The sequence below is a fragment of the Eptatretus burgeri genome, chromosome 16 (assembly GCF_056783735.1).
Source record: "Eptatretus burgeri isolate ZD-2024b chromosome 16, Ebu_testis_v1, whole genome shotgun sequence".
In the NCBI taxonomy this organism is placed as follows: Eukaryota; Metazoa; Chordata; class Myxini; order Myxiniformes; family Myxinidae; genus Eptatretus; species Eptatretus burgeri.
The window spans coordinates 55,741,849-55,757,241 of NC_140976.1; the positions used below are offsets into that span (position 1 = coordinate 55,741,849).

At 44.5% G+C, this 15,393-nt stretch overlaps 1 protein-coding gene across 5 annotated transcripts in view; it reads left to right on the forward strand.

Moving 5' to 3' along the window:
- The first annotated feature begins 368 nt into the window (after positions 1-368).
- Positions 369-15,393, forward strand: part of LOC147011108 (protocadherin-9-like) — a 474,017-nt gene continuing 458,992 nt past the window's right edge. The window contains exon 1 of one of the 5 annotated variants that reach the window (XM_085860423.1): positions 369-837. The gene's annotated coding sequence lies outside the window, so the exon portion shown is untranslated. Of the gene's footprint in view, positions 838-893; positions 1,510-15,393 lie in introns of those variants that run through there. The other 4 variants (XM_085860426.1, XM_085860424.1, XM_085860422.1 and 1 more) reach the window with 4 other exon arrangements.

Below are 15,393 nucleotides of genomic sequence, written 5' to 3' on the forward strand. Positions count from 1 at the left end.
CAATTATTGCAAAACAAAGAAACATCGGAAACCGACGCTCCATCGAAAGATGCTGTAGCTGGTTTACTGGTTATTAAAAAGGTGATGCAGCCCATTCGAGGTAGTCAAGCTGACGGGCAACTTTTTTTCCAATGGCTGCTAGCAATTGGCAGCGGTTTTCGTTGCATGCCATAAGGAGCATGCTGCCGGTTATCAAGGTCCATGATACGAAGAATGTATAAAAAGGCTGGCGGGCGGAACGGTGCGGAGTGGGAATGATTCAGTTGTGATTGAAGTGGGGGTTGGGGGTTGGGGGTTGGGGGTAGATGAGGCGCTGCGGAACACGTCCCATTGCCGCTCCACCTGGAAGCGTTTAAGCGTTGCCGTTTTGCGAGCAAAGTGTAAACGATGGGGGACGTGTGAGATGCGCTGCTCATTGAGAATGCTAATGGCGCACGGAGGGGAAAGTGATGGGGGAATGAGTGCTGAGAGGGGAGGATGGCTCTCGACACGTGCGAGACTCGAGAGGTGCGTACGGTCCGATAAGGAGTCGGTGCGCTGCGCAGAGGCGGTGATCGATGTAAAGGGGTCGATTTAACCTTCGGGGTGGACTATCATAGGGTTGGAAGGGAGGGGTGGTCGTGGATCCTTGCGGGTTGGCACGAGAGGGGTGCCAACAGAGCAAATGCTTGGCACGTTTATGAATCCAAAGAAGGCTCGATCCAGAGAGGCGGAAGACTTGCGAGGTACGAACGACACGAATTGCTCCAGTGAAGACCTAATTTATGGATGCTGCCGACATCCCCCAGTGTGGATTCGCGATCCTGGGTTGGGGGAGGGGCCTCAGGGGAATAGTGGGTGAGTATAGAGATGATGGTTTCCATGAAATAGAGTTCACCAGACGTGGCAAAGGGTCGAACGATGGGCTAACTATAAAGAGATCAGTCCAGGTGTACAGGGTGGGGCAGACTATAATGGGTGTACAATCGTAAGAGTGTGGGGTGTGGGGGCGTTCCTGGTGACCCGCTTAAGGCCGGAGCCGTGAGCGACCAGCCAGCATCGTGAGTGGGGAGGGGATGGGCGGTGAGTGGAGTGGCTGATTGGTATGCGGTGCCATCCGCTCCCTCCATCCGCCTCGCGATCCCTCCCTGCCCGGTCCGCCCGCAGCGCGAACGAGCTCCGCGCACGGTTCCTTTGCACGGGTGCCCGATCCGAGCCGTAACGGACACCTTGTACGGAGGGGGAGGGGGGCTCATGGTCCGAGTACCTTCTTGATAAAGATCCCAGTGAGACGACAATCAGGAGGAGTGGCTGTTGGAGGAGGAGCAGGACGAAACCTGATGAAGTTGGGTTGGGTTGAGGAGGATCCACGCTCTTTGGGAAATATAGAACAAGGCAAGAAAGGAAGAGCATGAAGAAGAGCAAAAGGGAAGCTTAAGAGGAAAACGATTGAGTGGCAAGAGGGAAGCAATCGGTAGTCTTCATCCTGAACTGGACTGGTATGACAGTTGCATCATCATAACCCAGGAGGTAAGTGTAAACACCTTGGTATATATATATATATATATATATATATATATATATATATATATATATATATATATATATATATATATATATATATATATATTTTTTTTTTTTTTACATGTATTTCTAAATGCTTTGGCTTTTCCTCCTGAGACCATGATCTTCAGCAGTATCATCAGCCCGTCCCATGATCCCATTCCAGTGCACCTGCTGCATGAGAGTGGTGTACCCGAGTGTTTGGTACTGTCACCTTCTCGGCCCATTCATTCATGTTCGTCTATCGTTAACACTACCCCCTTAATATTGGAGTGGTTGCTCGGTGTACGTTGTATATACATGATCTTCTCTCGATGAAGGTAACCGGTTTAGTTCGTATGACACTCCGAGACGTACATCTCCGATCCCCGTACATCACGCGCAGCTCTGATCCACACAGTGTTTGTGATCTAATTGCAATTGCATACATATCTTGTTTTTTTGGAGTGAAGTTGTCCATTATCCTATTCATCGTCCGGGTCTTGCTTGACTCCACGGTCTTGGACTGACTGCCAGAAGACTTGTCGTGGAAAGAATTTGTGCTCCATTCATTGATCGGTTTAGACATTGGATGTGAAAGGTGGTTTTGGAGTATTTGTTTCCATTAATTCTTACAAAGTGTTCCGAACTGTGTGTACATGTCTCGTGGGCCTTGATGTTTGGACACCCCAGACGGACTTTGTGTTTATTAACTCCGCTGGCGCATGAGAAGCTTGTGCGCTCGAAGCGGAGAAAGCGCGCCACACTCGTGCTGACCGACGCACCCCTTTGAAACCTCCCAACCCCTTTTCTGCTCTCCTCCTCCTCCATACCCAGTGCACTGCATGCAGCGAAGAGTGCACCAGCACCATCGGACTAATTTTGCTATGCATGAGGCTATTTGATCCACGCGTGTATCGTGTAAATTTAAGATCGTGTGTGAGTTTTGTTTGGGAGGGTAATGTGAGCCTGAGTGTAGGTTGTTAGCTTTAAATTTGGGAGAGATTGAGGTAGTTAGCTGTGCTGTTGGTACTGGTGTTCTATAGAAGCTGCAAAAGTATTGGTGGTGGTGGTGGCGAGTTGAGTGGCAGAGTACAATCATTCCGCATTTTCTCGATTTTCCGCAGTCTGTTTGAATACCACCCCGAGTGGAGATTTGCCCAATCACCGTGCTACATCTGTTATGAGATATGCCTAAAATTGTGACTTGAAGCTGTTCTTTGAGGTGGCAAATGGTAAAGATCCATTTCAAGGAGCTTGGCATGGCTTTGGACACAAACACAGCTCCATACGGTCACACTCGACGTGTCAGAGCCTTGTGATTAACTGGCAGGTTAGATAAGTCGAGATCATTTATCCAGGTGGGCTGAGATTCATCATTATGAGACAGGCCATAATTACTGTTTGCGACTGGCATTTCAAGAGCAAGACTGGGAAGATTGGTTACGTCATTATCTGATCTATGTTTGGAAGACTTCTGTTTCTGGAACAACACACCCTTGTGATGATGGTTCACAGGTGGAATTTCTTGATTAACTTGTTTTAAGAGGGCAGGGAGGCAAAGTGGAATATCGCTTTTAAACTCCAGTCAGCCAACACACCTAGTAAGAGTGAAGGATTTATTGTCCAGGTAAACATTTTGGATCGATTTTACTGTTTTGTAATATATATATATATATATATATATATATATATATATATATATATATATATATATATATACATACATACATATGTCTGATACATGGATAGACAAATGAACAAGGTACATGGGTTGGAATTGGGGTTGCGGCATTGCAAGTGAAAGGGTGTTCACAAAGATTTCAACAAATGAAGTACTAACAAGAGTGCAAGTTGCACCAATCTTTTCATTATTCACGTTAGTCCTTCATTCTTACATTTGAATCAGCTGATTTCCAGTTAACTGCAGGATGAATGCCTTTTACAGCTCATGTTGGGGGATATTGGCATTCTCATATTTGTGGATTATCGAGAGTGTACCGTATTTGTTTACTTACAGTATTTTTTTTTCGAAGTGTTCTGAACTATTGTGAGTTTGCCATTCACAGAACTTTGAACACCTCTCGTATCTACTCCCCAAACCAAAACACCAATAAGGTAACTTTGAGACCCATTCGGTGGACATCTGACTAACGATACCAATGACATATCCACAACTGAGAAACAACCATCACGTTATTATTATACAGCTCACCCCTGTCAAGGAATTTGCCCCAAGGTACCGGTACACAACGGCTTGCTTTTTCGCGCAGGATCTTTAACGTCCACAACCTGAGTGCAGACGGGACAGCCGGCTTTACTTCTCCCCCAACTGCAGCACTATGTGCTCTGATGCAGCTCTCCCTGCTGACACTGCACCAGGATAGCGTTTTCGATGATGGATTATCCCCATCAGGGATCGAACTCAGATTATGTGGCACAAGGACTATAACACACTATGAACAGAGTTTAAAATGTCAATGCAGTGTCTGCATCAAAGAACAAGCTGGTTGATTATATAGACCTATTTACCAATTGTTGTGATCCCAAATGGTTTCCTTTCACTTTCCAACTTACGCACACTTCTCACTGGTGTTTAACTTTATCGAGCTCAAAATCTACGGAAAACTCATCCTGGCATATGCTCGTGTGGTGCTTTTTGGGTATACAGCGACAATCTTTGTCAGGCATTCTATTTCTTTTGAAATTAACAAAATTGCACAGACGTTGCCAGAGAAGAATCCCACCGCTGTTAAAAGTTGGAAGTTGTTCTCGAGAGGAAATGTCATTCTTAGACGGGTCTGAAAATCTCAGTAAACAGTAAACTTGGACCATCGTGACACTTTTCACGCTGTGTGACAAGTTTCTGAAGAATCTGGCAAGTTTCTTTTTCAGGCTGAAAGGCACTTTTGGTTCTTCCATTTTTGACAAGACACCGCTGATGTCATAAACGTTCAATATACGCGTCAATAATTGGGTTTTAATATTTTTCGGTGTGAGTAACCCAAGATAAATGGATCATGGTTGTCATTATCGTTACTTTTTTGTGCCGAAGAGGTCTTATGGCAAGGAATACACTTTCATTTACCATTGCCTGAGCTGTGGAAGTTGTGTCCTTCCTTCTCCCTTAGTCTGTTGAGGTCATCCAGAATTGCGTTCATCCAGAATCCCACCATCCCCTTTTAGAAGCTGAACCCTAACTGCCATTTCTTCACCCCTCTATTTTCTTACCTGTGGAATGGACTCTCCATGTCTGTTGTCCTGTACTCCTCTCTTTCCAGTCCTTCAAGAGTGCTTGTCACCTCATGCTTTCTCCCATACTCTCTTCTATTTATCCCCTCCTCTCCTCCTCCCCATGCCTTTCCTCTTTTCCACGCATCCACTCATGCACTCATGTACGACGTGTATCTCCCTGCTCCCCATTGATCCCCATGTGATTCAATGAACCTGCTACACTCTGTCATTTCGCTCCTACATGAGCCTGGATTTCTGTCCAAATGAAATATCTAGTTGTCAATGTAGGAAATAGGAAGTTTGCACAACTTCTGCAGACAGTTCCAAGCCAATGCACTATACTTCTGATACCTTCCTATCCTGCCAACCACCATCACTGAGGTGTGCACTTTAAACAAGCTAATTAAATATTTTTATTCCTAATAATGATAGATACTTATATGTTGATATATCTTTGAAGTTGTTCTTTCTTGGACGATTGTGTGTCTCGTTCTGAGAACTTGTTGAACACCCCACACACTCGTTCTTAGCTCTGGACAGACATGCAAGGCGTGCAAGAAATCCTTAAGAAACTCGGAATGCAATCACACCTGGCTGTCATTTTAAATTCCCCTTCTTCTCAATCGCACACAAATCGGATGAGCTCTTGATCAGGAATGACAGCTAAACAGACCTCTTCTCATCCTTGCCTATCTGTCTTTTGGAATACTGGCGTTTTCAATCAGCTGGGAGATTAGAGGTGCCAGAAGCCAAACGTATATTTCCAATCTTCGTGTCCTCGGAACAAGATGCCCCAAAATAGTCCAAGACACACCGATGTTTTTTGATTTTTAAATATGTATTTTTTTTTGTTGTTTTTTTTACAGAATGGGTCTTGGCTCATGGTTGAGCTAAATGACGAAGGGCGGCAGTTTCACAAACTACCAAAGGGTATGGAGGTTGGGGGTGGACATACACAAGGAGAAAAGAATAGAGGAACAGAATGGGAAAGAATCAGCAAATGTAGAAGGGATCGTAGACGTGCATGGATGAGCATGTGGGGTTGTGATAGGCAGTGCATTTGAAAGGCCTAAGTGAGGAGGATGAGACATTGCACACAGGGATACGATTCCACAATCAGGAGAACAAGGGAGGCAGTAAATGCAGGTGGACAGCCTGGAATTTGGGACAATAGGAGCCAAAAAAACCCAAGCTGTGCAAAGTGAGGGTGAGCAGGGAGGAGTAGACAACTAGCCTGTACTTTAGGAGGGAGAGCAGGTGAAATTCCTATGTAAAAACATTTGTGGGGTGGGACGGTGTTCGTGAGGAATGTTTTGTTCATGAAACCTTCATGTTTTTAAAGCATAGTTTTTGCGATTTGAAAACGAATCACACATTTCCTCCTGAGATATCATAGGGATAACAATTAACATAAGTAACAATTAAGAAGAAAATGTATTTTCTTTCTCTATGCATGTGTGCGTGCTGCCTCTCGTATTTCAAATAGACCAAGTATGATACACATAGCTTGTAAAAGGGCCACCTGTATCGCCACTCACCCTGTGCATTGTGAGGTGCAGTGCTTCCCTGTAATTAACTTTTTTTATATTTTTAAATGCAACCCTTTACGTTTTGTGCTGTGGCTTATCCCTTGTACATCATGACATTTAAAAGTTGCTTTGAAATGGGCTGATTGACGTTTATAATTGTATTTTATTCTGGTGCACATTGTATACATTGATATATTCATGTCGACGCCTGTCATCTGTCTCTTTTCATTTCGCATCGGTGGATCGGTGCAAATTGATTTTGTCATCAAAAACTATGTTCTCATGCTGTCAAGTTTGCTCGGGATAAAGCAGCCATCACTGTTTCTTATTAAGCTTTAATGATCCCATCCCAATGTACCCTCTCTGTCGATGATTCTGCTCTAACTATCGAGCACTTTCTGCTGAATCTCCTCTTGCTCAAGTTTTAATTTTTTTATTTCTAAAGGCTGAAGCAATTTGTTCACGACTGCATATTCATTTGAGTTTTGATTGTCTCAGAATGCCATTGCATTTCCAGCAACTGAGTGCAAGTTTATTATACCTGCCATTCTGCCAATTTCAAATCCCCCTTGGCTGTTTAATTAATACCAGGTGGGGTTGACTCTGCCTGCCATCCTTCTGAGGTCGGCAAAATGAGTGTCAGATTGCTGGTATCCTGTGTCGAAGTGGCAACATGTCCAGAATTGTACCCAATAGCCAAGGAGACTGCTTATGCAGCACCAATGCTCTGTGCAGAGTATGGTCCCAATGGATGGATTACTGCCAATGTCGTATTTGATTGGTCACGTCCAGACACTGATGACGTCACTGACCACGTATTGTTTTGAGCATAGAAGGTGGGCATCAGGTTCCAGCTTGCTAATGGGTCATGTGATGTGACGATGTTACACAGGTTGCCTGCAAGCACTGCATTATTACCCTGTGCATGTTGCTCAAAGCTTGGTTGAGCAATTGGTTCATGACTTAATTTAAATTGAATTGTATATTTTGAACACTGTAGAATATTAATTGGAACAGAAATCAGAACACGAACCTGGAAGTTAGAAATTTGGTTCTGAAATTGGCAAATTGTATGGAATCTCGTTCTGAGTGCAGTAAAGCGATTGCCTCCATCTGTCTTGCTGGTTGGCAGTGAAACAAAATTGAAAATCTTTCCAAAGAGAAAACTTACTGTTTTGGGGACATCATGAAGGATGCAAACAGGCAAGAATAACTCATTAAACGTGTTAAATAAACTGGTGTAAAGATAGTGCATCAACGGCGGTAAATTTACAATTCAATTTTGTTTATTTTGTGCTTTTATTCTACATTTTTATTTTATTTATTTTATTTCCTTTAAAACTTTTATCTTATTTCAAATGAATTATATATTTGAACACTGTAGAACACAATTAGCCTTGTTTGCACTTCCAAAAACCTTCAGTTTAGCAGTACTTTGGCAAAATTTTCCGCTGTCTCAACCAACCAAATTTGCTGCATGATCTGAGGGTGGAGGAACAGTGAGAATCGGACAAAATGGCAGAGCCTTGCAATGCAATGAGGGAGTTCACTTCATCCAAAAATCTGTCTGTCGTGCATCTTTTTCTCAAAGATCATTTCATAATTGTCAGTTTCTCCGAGAATAGTTGGTAAATGGTTTGTGATTATGCAAATGCACGGATAAATATTGATGGCGATGAAAAGGGAGGTGGTAACCATTCCTATGTCCTTTTTGTCAAGACTGCATGGGGTAAGGTATTCCGTGAACTCTCCTTGAAACTGAAGTTTTCTTGCTGATGAAGCTTGAATGCAGAAACACTTGCTAAGACTGATGCTTTAAAGGTTGTGATTGGTGCTTCACAAGCAAACAGTGCTGCATCACAAAGTCTCGTCCCTCAGTCAATGGGGTGTTAATCTGGATGTCCTGTCTGCTAGCATTGGTTATTTGTGCAACGTTAAATTATCTTTGATTTTTTTATGACGAGTAGGTGAGTTATCATCGGTGCCCTAGCTAAATTCCAAATTCCTATCCTCAAAATAACCTGGAGAGAAGATTGGCACCTCTGGATCTTTTTGCCCCAATGAACTATGAGGTCATGGCATAAACATGAAGGACAAAATAGGGGCCTTTTTATTACCATGTACTTTGATTGTAGGGTCAGGATACATCCAGGGTTTATTGTATGATCATTCATTCTGGCCAATGGCTAAAGGTTCACGAGTATTATTTGACAAGATTTACCATGCACTTTGGTCTTCAAGTTAAGGTGAATGTTTTGTTTTGCCACAGTGTAATACAAAAAAACCCCAACCTTTTATGTAGAAAAAGATATCCCAGTTCAGATTCAGAAAGTTGAGTTGAGACATATCTTGAGTGAGTGTGCTTTTTGGTGGATGAACCAGGATGCAAGTGCTTGTCCAATAACAATCCATTTCACCTTGAACAGCTCAAGGTGCTTGTGTGTTGTTCAGACAAGCATATCATGGCTTTCGATGAGCATGTACTTGGGGCTTTCAAACTGAAGTGAATGAGTTCGGCTTGTCACAATGGTTTTATCGAAAAAACAAAACAAAAACTTTTTATACGGAAAGGTGTTTTAAAAAAAGAAGAGAGAAATGTGTCTGGGATTGGTGCTTTAAAATGCTGGCTTGAACACTATCCTATCATGACAGTTGATGATTTTCCTGTCCCTCTGCCTCCTCCTCCTTCTCCGCTACCTTCTACATCTCGTCATCCTTCATCCACTCCATATTCCTGTCTCTCTACTTGTGCAGGTCTTTGTCTCTCTATCTCTCTCCCCCCCCTCTCACAATAATCTTCCATTCCTCTCTCTGTCTCTGTCTCTCTCTGTCTCTCTCTGTCGCTCTCTGTCTCTCTCTCTCTCTCTCTCTCTCTCTCTCTCTCTCTCTCTCTCTCTCTCTCTCTCTCTCTCTCTCTCTCTCTCTCTCTCTCTCTCTCTCCCTCTCTCTATCTCTCTCTATCTCTCTCTATCTCTCTCTATCTCTCTCTATCTCTCTCTCTTTCCCCTCTCCCCGTCTCCCATTCACTTCCCCTCTCCCCATCCCCCTTTCCTCTTTCTCCCTGCTTTCCATCCACCGTTCATCTCCCCCTCCCCATCCACCGTTCTTCTCTCCCCCCCTCCCCATCCACCGTTCTTCTCTCCCCCCCTGCCTTTCCTCTCTCCCCCTCCCCGTTCCCCTTTCCTCTCTCCCCCATCCATCCCCCTTTCCTCTCTTCCCCTTCTCACCCCACTTTCCTCTCTTCCCTTTCCCATTCCCCCTTCCTCTCTCCCTTTTCCCTGTCCCTCTTTCCTCTCTTTCCCCTCGCCGTACCCCATTCTTTCCTTCCCCCTCCTTGTCCCCCGTTCCTCTCCCCCATACTTGTCTCCCATTCCTCTTCCCCTCCTCCTTGTCCCTGTTCCTCTTCCCCTCCTCCTTGTCACCATTCCTATTCCTCCCTCCTTATCCCCCATTCCTCTCCCCCTCCCCATCCCCCTTTCCTCTCTCCCCCTCCCCATACCCCATTCTTCCCATCCCCCTCCTTTACCCCATTCCTCTTCCCCTCCTTGTCCCCCATTCCTCTCCCCCTTTCCTCTCTCCCCCTCCCCATCCCCCTTTCCTCTCTCCCCCTCCCCATACCCCATTCTTCCCATCCCCCTCCTTTACCCCATTCCTCTTCCCCCTTCCTTGTCCCCCATTCCTCTCCCCCTCCCCATAACCCATTCTTCCCATCCCCTTCCTTTCCCCCATTCCTCTCCCCCTGCTTGTCCCCCTCTCCTACCCTCCCCATTCTTTAGACCCTTTCCCCATTCCTCGCTCCTCCTCCCATCCTCTGCTTCTCTCTCCCCTTCTCCATCCCCCATTCCTCTCTCTCTCTCTCTCTCTCTCTCTCTCTCTCTCTCTCTCTCTCTCTCTCTCTCTCTCTCTCTCTCTCTCTCTCGCTCTCTCTGTCTGTCTCTCTCTGTGTCTCTCTCTCTCTCTCTGTCTGTCTCTCTCTCTCTGTGTCTCTCTCTCTCTCTCTCTCTCTCTCTCTCTCTCTCTCTCTCTCTCTCTCTCTCTCTCTCTCTCTCTGTCTCTGTCTCTGTCTCTGTCTCTGTCTCTGTCTCTGTCTCTGTCTCTGTCTCTGTCTCTGTCTCTGTCTCTGTCTCTGTCTCTGTCTCTCTGTCTCTCTCTCTCTCTCTCTCTCTCTCTCTCTCTCTCTCTCTCTCTCTCTCTCTCTCTCTCTCTCTCTCTCTCTCTCTCTCTCTCTCTCTCTCTCTCGATGGGAGTGGGGTGCACAGTCTATTAAAAGCCTTCTCATGCCGCACCTATGATTGATGCACCATGCAGGCACACGTTGCCTTCGACGCACTGCTGTGCTTTACAGCGCGCCACGCGAATCATTAGCGAGAAATCGGTGCCTGGCACGAGAAGTCGAATAATGTGGCGTGCCCGCATCACGCTCCTGTCGCTCCAGGTCCTCAACCCCAGAGCTCCCTGACAACATGTGCCTGCATCCATCCATTGTGCAGGCTCATTGCGCCTCATTTATCTTCTTCGATTGCTGTACAAAAATCTTTTCATTTTTCCTCATTTCCACCTGAACCTTTGATGTAATTCCAAAAGTACTTTTAATTATGAGCCTCTGGAAAACTCAACATGTCTTCCCATAATCTCTTGTGGTGACAATTACAGATTTAGTCTTTGTAAGGTGAGCAGCTTGGCAAAGACCTACAGTCGAGACATGCACTGAAAGGAATAAATTAGGTAGAGAGGTGCTCATGAGAACAAAACCTGAACTCAGTGCTGGATCTTATTGTTAAACTTGTGTTTTAAGCTATTTTGCAAAAACACAGATGCACATACATTTTGAGTGGTGTGATGACTATTCTGGCAGTGCACAAACATTTAATATGCCGATTTTTATCATAAGCACATCTCATGCATCTTATCTGCAACTGAGAAGCTGTGCATATCTACATCCAAATTCCAAAAAAATTCCTCTGAAATTAAGCTGAATGTCAAATATGACCACCAAGTTCTGTCAATGTTCATTACCTCCATCAACGAAGGTGGACGGAGGTTATATTTTCACCCTTGTTCGTCTGTCTGTCTGTCTGTCTCCCTGTTTCTCTCTTTTCTGTCTGTGAACAGAATTTACGGATGTGGACGAAATTTGGTGGACAGGTTGGATGTGTGAGACAAGGATTGATTTATTAAATTTTGTTGAAGATCCAGATCCGGATCCGGATACGAGAATGAATCATTTTTTCAAGTGATTCTTCACCATTTTGAGATGGGGCCATAACGATATAGGTATAGCAAGATATCTTAAAAAAGTTGTGAATGGATTATGACAAAACTTGGTGGATTAGTTGGTAAGGTGACAAGAACAAGCCGATTAGACTTTGGTTCAGGTTTGGATTCAAATAGGCCAACAAGTGGGATACAAAGCAAAAACTGTTCAGCCTGGCGGAGGTATGCTGTGTCGACCGAGTGCCATTTTAGTTCAAATTGCTTTTCACTTATGGCCTTTTAAATTTTCATTTTTCCAAACTTTGACTGGTTTCTGTCATCTTTAACTTTGAGCAATACCAACCAGAATTTAATTTATTTCCTCTTCAATTCCCAACAAAGTTTCCTAACTAATGTCCCACTGGTGTTGTATTGCATAGATCCTTGGTCTTTGGCTTACACAGACAAAAATTTTTTTTTCCTTAACTTATGCTGAACCCATCTGCCATGTGTCATCAAAATTGGTACGGCTCGTTTTTTGATATTTTGTGCATGTACGTATCGATAAGGCAGAGGAATCCTTGATAATCATCAAAAAGGCATCACAATAATGAAACAATAAGCCGCCTCTTCTTCAAGTGATAAACAATTCTAACTGATGCAAGCAAACATACCTTCATTGCTCCCGTGCCTTTACTGTACGCGCACAAGCCCTACGTGAGGTTTTCCACATTGTAATGCCGATCGTTATCATTATATTTTACATTCTTTTGGCGTTTCGAGAAGCTGTGCACCTTGCGTGTGCATTGCTACTCCAGTTGATGGGTACGACCATTCACTGAAGGAGCAGCCCTTGTCAATGCGTGAAATCTCACGGTTTGCTTTTCCAAGTAAGGCACGGACAAAGCACACTATTTCGGCTGTAGGTTCCCAGGGAAGATGAAGGCACTTGGTGTCGTGTTGCCGATTTACTGATTCATGACAACCGGTTACTTATTTCTCCAACTTGGAACAAGTTCACTTGTCTGTTTAAGGATTTTGAAGTACAGTGATGACATTGTATTGTGACATATCTTTATTGACTATGAGGCAGAATGGGAAAGGTTTCGATGGCCAGCTGAAATATATCTTACTTAAATAGTCCTAAAATGGATTGCATAGGATTTTAAATATCACTATGGATTAATAGTTAGTGAGAAAATTAAAACTACTAAATGAACATTGGTAATATTAGTGCCCAAAATTCATTTACTCCAAATCCTGCCTCCTCTTCCTCCTGTTCATAAGTATGTGCTCTTTTCTGGTATACAGTAATTAGTCTCATAACAATAGATTCTTCTTAAACTCTTCATTCATGCAATTCTCCCATGCCCCCTCCTAAAATATTGCTTCAAAGTTGTGCAATATCTGGCTGCTGGTTGTACCATGTCTTTAACGTGGTGCTAATGCAGTGCCCTCCTATAATTTGGCCAGGGTACCTGCATCTAAAGGCTGACTCTTTTTAAAGGTACCCTCAAATCTTCAGTGTTCACAAAGGAAGGCTAACAGACAATACAGCTGGCTTGCAGTTCCTCTGAATGGTGATAACCCTTGTTTGGGAATCAAACCAGATGAAACGTTTCAAATGGAAGTATGCTTCCTCTGTGCTGTCTTGTTACCTTTCCACCCAAAGATCCATTTGGATCATGGTACAGTATTACGAAAATGAGAACGTCTGTATTTTGTTGTCAAGTTTCCCTTTGAGTGGAATTGTTGATGATGTAATTATTGTTGTGGGGCTTAGAATTTTATACTTGCACGATTTTTATTGTTTGTCATATAATCGGTTAGTGTTGGCAGTGTTAAGATAAGCATAGAGAAATGTGAACTAGGTTCATAATCATTGCAAAACCAGCATGTAACTGGAAACTCACTATGGGTCAGAAACAGTCATCGTTGGTGGAAGATGGTAATACTGCTTGGTGGAGCAAAGATCTGCCCAGGCAAGTGGAGGCTAGCTTGGACAGATCAAGGTCTTGGAGGCCATCTCGGCAGTCATGTGATTAGCCCTTGAGAGACGAAGCATGCAGCTGTAAAATGTGTAAAAGGGACTGAGAGAGACAGAGGAAGCAGATCAAGGAGAGAGACTGTGAAGTCATTTGGCTGGGATCACATCACAACGAGTCCTACTGTTTCTCCCCTCAAATGAGGATCGTCTTGGAGACCCACCGATTATCGGAGCTCCAGCCTCAGTGGGACCTCAGCTTTCAGGAGCATCTTTGTTGGGCTCACAATGTTTTGGCAAGGCTTGCGAGTTCATGTCGTGCTGTTCATCATGTTGGTGACTCACCAGCGCAGGTAGTAGTGATTATCCTTGGTGAGGCTGACATCAAAATCCAAACTGGTATGCTTGCACAGAGACACAAAACAAAGCCGCATTTTTCAGGTCACTTGTGTGAAACTAATCTTCTAAACATCATCTTCTCGTACAACTTCATCACCTGAATTAGTTGCAATTGCCTCGAATATTCACGAAACTGTCAAATCATCTATAAACCGTTTCATTATAAAACAGAGTTACAATTGCTTCTACTCGTTTCATTGTTGAGTCGACCACCATGTGCTCGATATTTTTCAATGTGCACACAAACTGTGACTGCTACCCTGGTTTCAGAATTTGCAGATTGTGCTGCCATTGTTATGTGGAAGGGGGTCAGGGGAGGGGATGGTTAATTAGATTGCGTTAAGAATAGTATGGACTGGCCATGTGACTGCGTAGGTTAGATTACTCTTGTATTGGGCAAATTGTCAGAGTACATCATCTTGTAAAACAAGCACTGAGGAGGCAGGGAATGTTAATTGTAATGCAGATAGATATATAAACCTCATCTTTTCAAGTGAGGCTGGGTGAGCACTTTGGCACAAAGGCACAACTGGAAAACGCATTGTGCTTCAGGAGGAAACAGCAAAGACTGTTTGCCTGGCACATCACAGGCCATGGTGGTGAGGTCCGCTGTGTTGATATGGATAGGGGAAGTAAGAGTTTTTATTGGAGCCACCCCATTGGGTGGGATGGCTGGAGGATGGCAACCCCACAGCCATGGGCGGCCAATGATGGGGAACACCATGCGTGAAGGTGGTGCCAAAGTTTATGGAGGCTGTAGCCGTGTGGAGCATGGCAGCGCTGGAGCTGGCTTTTGCATTCCTCTCTTCATTGCCATACCTCTCTTTATCCCAACCTCCAGCCCTGTGCTGCAATATCCCTGCATGGGCCATATGGTACCCAAATCCAGCTCTTGCCTTGCTCAAGCACTTCTTCATTCTCCCATTGTTGTGCGAGTCCCATTATTTATTTTTGGCACCTTTCATAGTGGGTTATTTCTTTTCATTTTACGTAAGTGCATGTGTCTCCCTAATTGCTTGTCCTTTCAGCACTTTGTCTGAGCCGTTTTATTTATTACTAGCAAATACAACCCATAGCTTTGCTGACGGGGATAATAAGGGGGAGGAGAGACACACACGCACAGACAGACACACGCGCAGACAGACACACGCGCAGACAGACACACGCGCAGACAGACACACGCGCAGACAGACACACGCGCAGACAGACACACGCGCAGACAGACGCACGCGCAGACAGACGCACGCGCAGACAGATGCACGCACAGACAGACGCACGCACAGACACACGCACGCACAGACACACGCACGCACAGACACACGCACAGACAGACAGAAGGACAGACACACGCACAGACAGACAGACAGACAGACGGACAGACACATGCACAGACAGAGGAGGCAGGGAATGACGCACAGACAGACAGACAGACACACGCACAGACAAACAGACAGACGCACAGACAGACAGACGGACAGACACACGCACAGACAGACAGACAGATGCACAGACAGACAGACACACGCACAGACA